This window comes from Fundulus heteroclitus, chromosome 18 (assembly GCF_011125445.2).
Source record: "Fundulus heteroclitus isolate FHET01 chromosome 18, MU-UCD_Fhet_4.1, whole genome shotgun sequence".
Lineage (NCBI taxonomy): Eukaryota > Metazoa > Chordata > Actinopteri > Cyprinodontiformes > Fundulidae > Fundulus > Fundulus heteroclitus.
The window spans coordinates 35,245,091-35,252,108 of record NC_046378.1 but is presented as its reverse complement, the minus strand read 5'-3'; positions in this window follow the sequence as shown (position 1 = coordinate 35,252,108).

Sequence of the window (7,018 nt, the reverse complement as noted above, 5' to 3'; positions counted from 1 at the left end):
ATTAATTTCCCTGCAACCTTTGCTCCAAGCGATGCTTCACGAAGCACATATAGAAATGACCTTTTGACCTTAAAATATGCATCATCAGTGTACATTCAGGTCCCTGCGCTGGAAAACATGGCAAACATGGAAGAATCCCATGCATATTCTGCCTTTATTGACGCCTCCATCTGCGCTGGTGTTTAAATCCAGTTGGGAGAATTGTGAAGGATACACTTAAGCTAGATGGGGTTTTTTTTTTTTGAGGGGGACAAAACACAACTAATTGTGTCTGACGGCTGTTTTTCACCACGCTCTGGAACGCTTGTTTCAGTCGGGATCATTCTGTCCCCTTACTGGCAGAATATCAACATGTTCCTGTTTTCTCGAATTGCTTAAATGAATGTTGGCCAGATGAAGCTCACTATTACCTTTTACCAAATTTTGTTGAGAAACGGTTCATTTTTCAAGATTTTGGATGCTTAAACGTGTCCCCTGCTCAAGGCAACAACTGAGGTTGTCAATATGTTTAAATATTTAAATACGGTTGAAAACAGATATATGTATTTTGTCCCTGATATAAAATCAGAAGTTTACATACAAAGGGTTACTGTGCCTTTAAACAATTTGGGAAAGCTCAGATGGTGATGGGCTTTGCAAGATTCTGGTTTCTTCATAGCATTTGATCAAATTGGACGCCTGGTTCTGGGTCTCTGGGATGACCCTGATTTGGTGCGAAAGGTTCGAAAAGATACCAGAACAAAGGCAGAAGAACCTCGTGAAGACAAGTTATTATACATCAAGTTATTTATAAGTTATTTACCAACATGGGCTGAAATGTCCCTTTCCTCTGTCCTGTCCCATAGAACAGGACAGAGGATTCCTCTGTCCTGTTCTATGGGACAGGTCGTTGGCACCAGCAGGCAAAGAGTTTGCCTTTATTATGGAACTGGTTTGCGAAAGGTTCGAAAAGATACCAGAACAAAGGCAGAAGAACCTCGTGAAGACAAGTTATTATACATCAAGTTATTTATAAGTTATTTACCAACATGGGCTGAAATGTATGTATAAGTAAAATGTGCATGGTTTTATTGTATGATTATAGGATTTATTTTGTTTTGCATTTCCCTAGTTTTCTCCACCCTGAGTTTTTCTCTGAACGTTTTGATTTCACAGTTTTTAAAATGCTGTCAATCGAATGGTATTCATCTTTATTCAGCAAAGTCATATGCAGTCAGCATGTCCTGAGATGGCACCACCACGTGTCTCACTTCTAAATAAAGGAAGCTAAAATTAAGCTAACACCCGGTCTGATAAACCTAGAGGAGGATTAAATCTTTGTACGTGTGCTTCCTTTCTTCCATCGCTGAGAACTGAACAGCAGGATGCTACACAGTCTTATAGTTCACACAAGGAGCAACAGTGAAAAGAAGACGTTACACTTGTAATGTGTCTAATGAATATAGAAACGCACGTTCTTTGAACTTGGTTTTTAAATAACCATAGTAGAGTAACACGTTTGCTTCATCCAGCAGAAAGTGGTTCTGTGCACCTTTAGCATGTCCGCCCCACAGTGGTTATGAATGATAGAAAATAGGGCTGGACAATGATTCAACAACAATATATATTGATCGATAGATGTATATTGATGATAGAAAAAAAAAGGGTAAATAAGAAGTTCAATAGAAGAACAGTTTTCCTTCCTTTTGCATTCTAGCCTATCATGTAGGTTAATATTACAGTCATTTCATCCTCCCAACCAATCAGAACCGCAGACCTAGAAATGCTTTGTCACCAAGCTCCGCCCCCTTCAAAGAACTCAGAGAGCAGGAGTTCTTTTTTTTTCTTTTTCTAAAACTTGTAGTTTTGCTAAAAAATTGGTTGAATAAAAGGTTGAGTTTGAATTCAGGCCAGGGCTGCACTTAAAATATATGTTTTCAATTTGTTGACAATCGTCAATTTCTATCAATATAATTTCTAATTTATCTATATAGCTTTTTTTTCTATATTGTCCAGCCATAATAGAACGTCTGTACAATCATCACTGGAAGCGGTGGCCTACCAATAACGTAACGTCTTTCCCTAGTGATGCTCACCCTGGTTCGCAGTTCTGAATTTGAGATTCTCGAAATGTTGAGTTTAATGTCGACATGGCGACTTTAAAGTCGCCATGTCGAGTTTAATCTCGTCATGGCAAAAAAAAAAATTCCCTTCATGTGTGGCCCTAATACTCCGTGGTAGTCTTCCCTCTAGTGGTAGGGGTAATAATTACTGACCTCACAACAACACCTTGTTGTGAGCAGAATGTCTTTTTGCAGCAGAAATTGCAGGATGTTTCAACAGGTTGTGTTGTTTCTGCATAGAAACGCTGTCCCTTTCCTCTGTCCTGTCCCATAGAACAGGACAGAGGATTCCTCTGTCCTGTTCTATGGGACAGGTCGTTGGCACCAGCAGGCAAAGAGTTTGCCTTGTTGTGGAACCGGTTTGCATATCCATCACTGGTCTTCATATGCACCAAATTATGTCCAGATTGGGCGTGTCAATTTAATTTTTTTGTCAGTTTGTGTAAATTGAAGGAGCAAATTTGTTGGTTTTAGTTTTTTTTGTTTACACAAACGTGGTTCCAAGAATCGGTCCCTCTTGTAAATGAGAAACTGTGTCACAATTAGTCTACCTGTTTAAATAAAGTTTTAATAATAGAAAAATTACAATAAACACATTGTATTGGCAGAAACGACAAACAAATTTCATCAAGAGATTAAAGTAGTTGGTAATCCTGTTCAGATCCTGTTCAGATATACGAACATTTTTCGTAATACTGGGTAAGATCATTCTTCCATCCTGAAAGTAATAAATACATTATGTATTCAACAAAAAGAAGGTTAAATAAATTGTTTTCTTTGGGAGCTGCAGGGCAGTAAAAACTAACCAATCCATGCCCCTCGGTCATGGATTGGAGAGGGATATGTCAAAGTTTACCCCCCCCTCTGTCCCTCCAGTTCTGGCGGTATCTCCTTATTTATTGGTTTTCCCACATGCCATCATTCTGACACGCTCACGTAACGGCAATGTCTGAGCTCTTTCCTTCCTTCTTGGTTTCTGCTTTCTGGCTGAGCATGTGCACTTCTAGTGTTTATGTATCCGGTTAGTTTAGCGGTTAGCTTACCAGTTAGCTTAGCGGTTAGCCGTTCATTGTAGCTCCACTGCTATAACCGTAGACTTTGAACATGGTCGAGAGTTGCAAGAGGTGAACCACGTTTATGAGCAGAAGAAGGCCTCAGTAGAAAGAATTAAGACCAGAGTGGATTTGGGAGAATTTTTAAGAGGCGATATTGGTTTTGTGCATGTGCAGTTATTCAAAAAGGACTTGGGGAAACTTCCGGAAAAATTTGCCGACCCTAGCTTTAAGGAGAAATAAAAAAAATGTTAAGAAGAAAAGGTATGAAAGTAATAGAAATGCATAAAGTTAAAGCCTGAAAGAACAACAGGATTATGATATCTTTGCATTTCTCATTTTCTTTTACAGTATTTAAAATGTCGACTTTTCTCACTCCAAACTTAAAACACAAATGATTTGTTTTGGCACTCCTGTCATTCAGTGCATTTTGCTGCCTCCTAACATGAACAGATTTATTAAGCTGTTTTCTTGCATTTGTAGAAGGTGTGAAAACAATAGAGGTGCTTCAAACATCAGCACTTCAAAAGGAACAAAAAAACAAGCCAACGTCGTCGGCTCTTTCCCACACATCCACCTGTCATTCCAGCTTTACATCTGTGGTGACACGGCGTTCAAGCGTGAAATGATGTCCATACAAATATGCAAATTCATGAACAAAAAAAGTAATAAGATATTTACCTTTAAAAGGATGCTTTTCATCCTTGTTGGTGCTGAAGATGGGACAGCAGAATAAAGGATTTAGGTGCATTTCTCCTCTTAGCATGAGCGGACATGAAAGATTGACTGTTCAATTTAAATGGGCGAAAAGGCCAACAGGGCCAGCGGAGCATGTAACCTCGGAGATCACTCCCCATAATACGCTATCTCCATTTACAAGTCATTTCGCTAGCTTTTTCTCTGCATAAGTGACACCCATGCAGCTCCAGTCATGCATATCATCCTGTGTTTGGAAGTGTTTAAGCAGCGGCCGTCTGTCACTAAGTTCTCAGCCCACGCCAACAGCAGGAGCTCACGTAGAACCTGCTCACACATAACGCTGCTGCTTTAGCAGAAACGTCCTGTGCCGAGTTAATGAGATCAGGCTGCAAAGTGTGGAAGAAGTCGTCCGCTAGTTAGGCGGTGATGAGGTTAGACTGCCGCGATTGTGTGCGCGCACGTCCCCCTTAATTACCCAAATGTGATGACATTATTCCAAGAAGCACATTTAATGGGCCAGCCACGGAGTGTAAAGCAGCGGCAACAACCGCATAGCATGTTGTCATGGAAGTAAAGGTCAGGGTGTCTCACCCTCGCCAACTGTATGGTAAGCGGCGCTGCATACAGATGAGCGTCCGTTCTACAGAGTCCTGCCCGAGCCAGGTTAGAAAAGAAATAGTGCCTGTGCTAAGTCCTTTCTTCCCTCTAATGAACCGGGCATCGATTTGCAATCCTTTCTGCTTAGCAAATCATACGGGCTGATTTACAAGAACATCAGTGTGCAGCTGGGGTTGGGTTTTAGAGCGGCGAGGATATAAACATTCTAATGAACTCTTTTTGATACCCAGACCTGAAAGGGCATTTGATATTTTGTCTGATATTTTCTGTGGTGGTTTCTGATAGGGCACCATGAGAAGAAGGCGGGGCCATAAGCACCTTACATATCTATCCATCCATCCATTATCGATGCCCGCTTATTTTTTCAAGGTCGCCAGGAGTGGGGCTGCTGCCTATTTCCAGAGGTGATTGGGGCGAGAGGTGGAGTGCAACCTGGTCAGGTCGCAACATAGACACGACAATCAACCATGCACGCACACGCACACCTAAAGGCAATTAAGAGAGACCAATTAACCAGACAGTCTTGATTTTGGACTTTGGGAGGAAGCTGGAGTACCCAGAGACAACCCACACATGCACAGGGAGAACAACGAAACTCCTTGCAGAAAGACCCCGTTTCGTGGTCTTCTCATTGCAATAAACTCTCATAATGCTTTTTTTTTTTGCATGTGTAGTCAGCGAGGAGTTGCCACCCCATGTGTTAATTACGTGCCCTCTTGAATCCTTGCACTGTTTGCTGTCGACCACACTGAGCACACAAGGAGTGAAGACTATTCATCCAAAATTGAGATTTGTGCACCCCAATTGTTTTGAAAATGAATTTGCGTGTTGTAGAATCTTTCCAACCTGATAACGGTTCAAATGCATCATTATAAGAGCCTAATATTATTTATATTAATGTAAACCATTAGTGGATGTCACCACAGCTATATGCGTTGTGCAATTAAGTTCTTCAATTCAGCGAATCAAACAACAGTTTGATTAAACTTAATGATAATCTGAAGGTTAAGAAAATCCATGATCTTGTTTTATTTATTTATTTATTTTTTATTTCCAGGCTGGGCATTTGCTGCGTTCCATATAAATATACTACATGCACACTTTATCATAATCAGCCCTTATCCGGTTAATGGGGGATTCAAATCAACGTGAGTCCAAAATACCACAATCTCACCTCCTGTTAAAAAGAAATCAGAGAGACAACAGCATCTCTTGTTTTTTTTTCATGAGAACACGACGGCGGATTACATGCAAAATACGATTTAAATCCTATCAAGCAGTAGTGAACAGGAAGATAACAGCTGGATTTATATCTCCTAGAATCTGCAAAGCTGCAGACGGAGACCCGTGCTTCATTACTGCTACCTGCCGCAACCTTTCATGAGACCCTGCAGCATACATCACAAACGTGCTCATTATCCACTGAGTCATCGTGGCACTTACAGAGCGCTGCAGAACCCTGCTCTGCACTGCCGGGATAATCCCCACCCCTCCCAGCCTCCACACGTCCTCGCAATCTCCGAAGACCACGGGGGGGAGAGAGGTTTGCCGGCGACTCGTCCTGTGACGGGAAATCAGACAACCAGATACAGTCTGATTGCTCCCAATAAGCGTGCCCTAATCAATAACCCTCTCCTGAGCTATCACAGCCGCTTCCGCAGAAATAACATCATCGGATGGCTCTCGATTAGCAGCTAAAATATTTGGGGATGAAGTTGACTCGCTGACCTCTAAACTGGAAGGATTAGCTAAGTGCAGGTTTTATACGGAAGGATATTTGATAGCTTAGAGATATCGACCGCGCGGCTGTCCAGAGAAATCAGGCGTTTCAGGATCAATATAGCTTGAGGGATCGGTCCAATTGGATCTCTCCTGCCTAAGAGGACATTTCTGCATCTACTAAGGGATGGAAGGGGCCACCAGCGAGCCAGAAAACCACATTGTCCCCGCCTTTTAACGTGAAACCGGGGCGATTCTCAGTGGCAAACAAACTGAGCAGGCAGCGCTGGTAGTCTTTAATGAGGCATCTTAGGTGGCAGTGATGTCGTCACGTAGAGCGGGCTTCCAGCTTTATTTACAAATTGGCTAAGTTAGGTGTCTACCTGCTTCACGTACACGGATCATGCAGAAAAAATATGACCACCCACCTATCAGCGTGCTTGTTACACGAGCCTCTCCAAAAAAAATTAATTGTTTTGCAGACACGTCTGACTCTTTAGTCTTTGTTTATTACAAAACCGCCCACAGCGACGCGGGACTCTCTTATATGAGGCAAATTACGAGGTCTTGAAGGTTAATCATCTTTCTACTTTTATTTAGAGAAATTAACCTTTATTTATCACCTGGCAGCCAAGTCCAATGCTGAATGTTTGTTATGTATGAATTATGATCATTAAATAGCTTTTATCCGGTGACGTGATTCCATTTGTTTCAAGCAAAAACAAACAAAAAAAACCCAACTAAAAACAGAAGTGTGTTGTCTTTTTCTAAACAGTGTTTCAATTCAATTCAATTCAATTCAATTTTATTTATATAGCGCCAAATCAT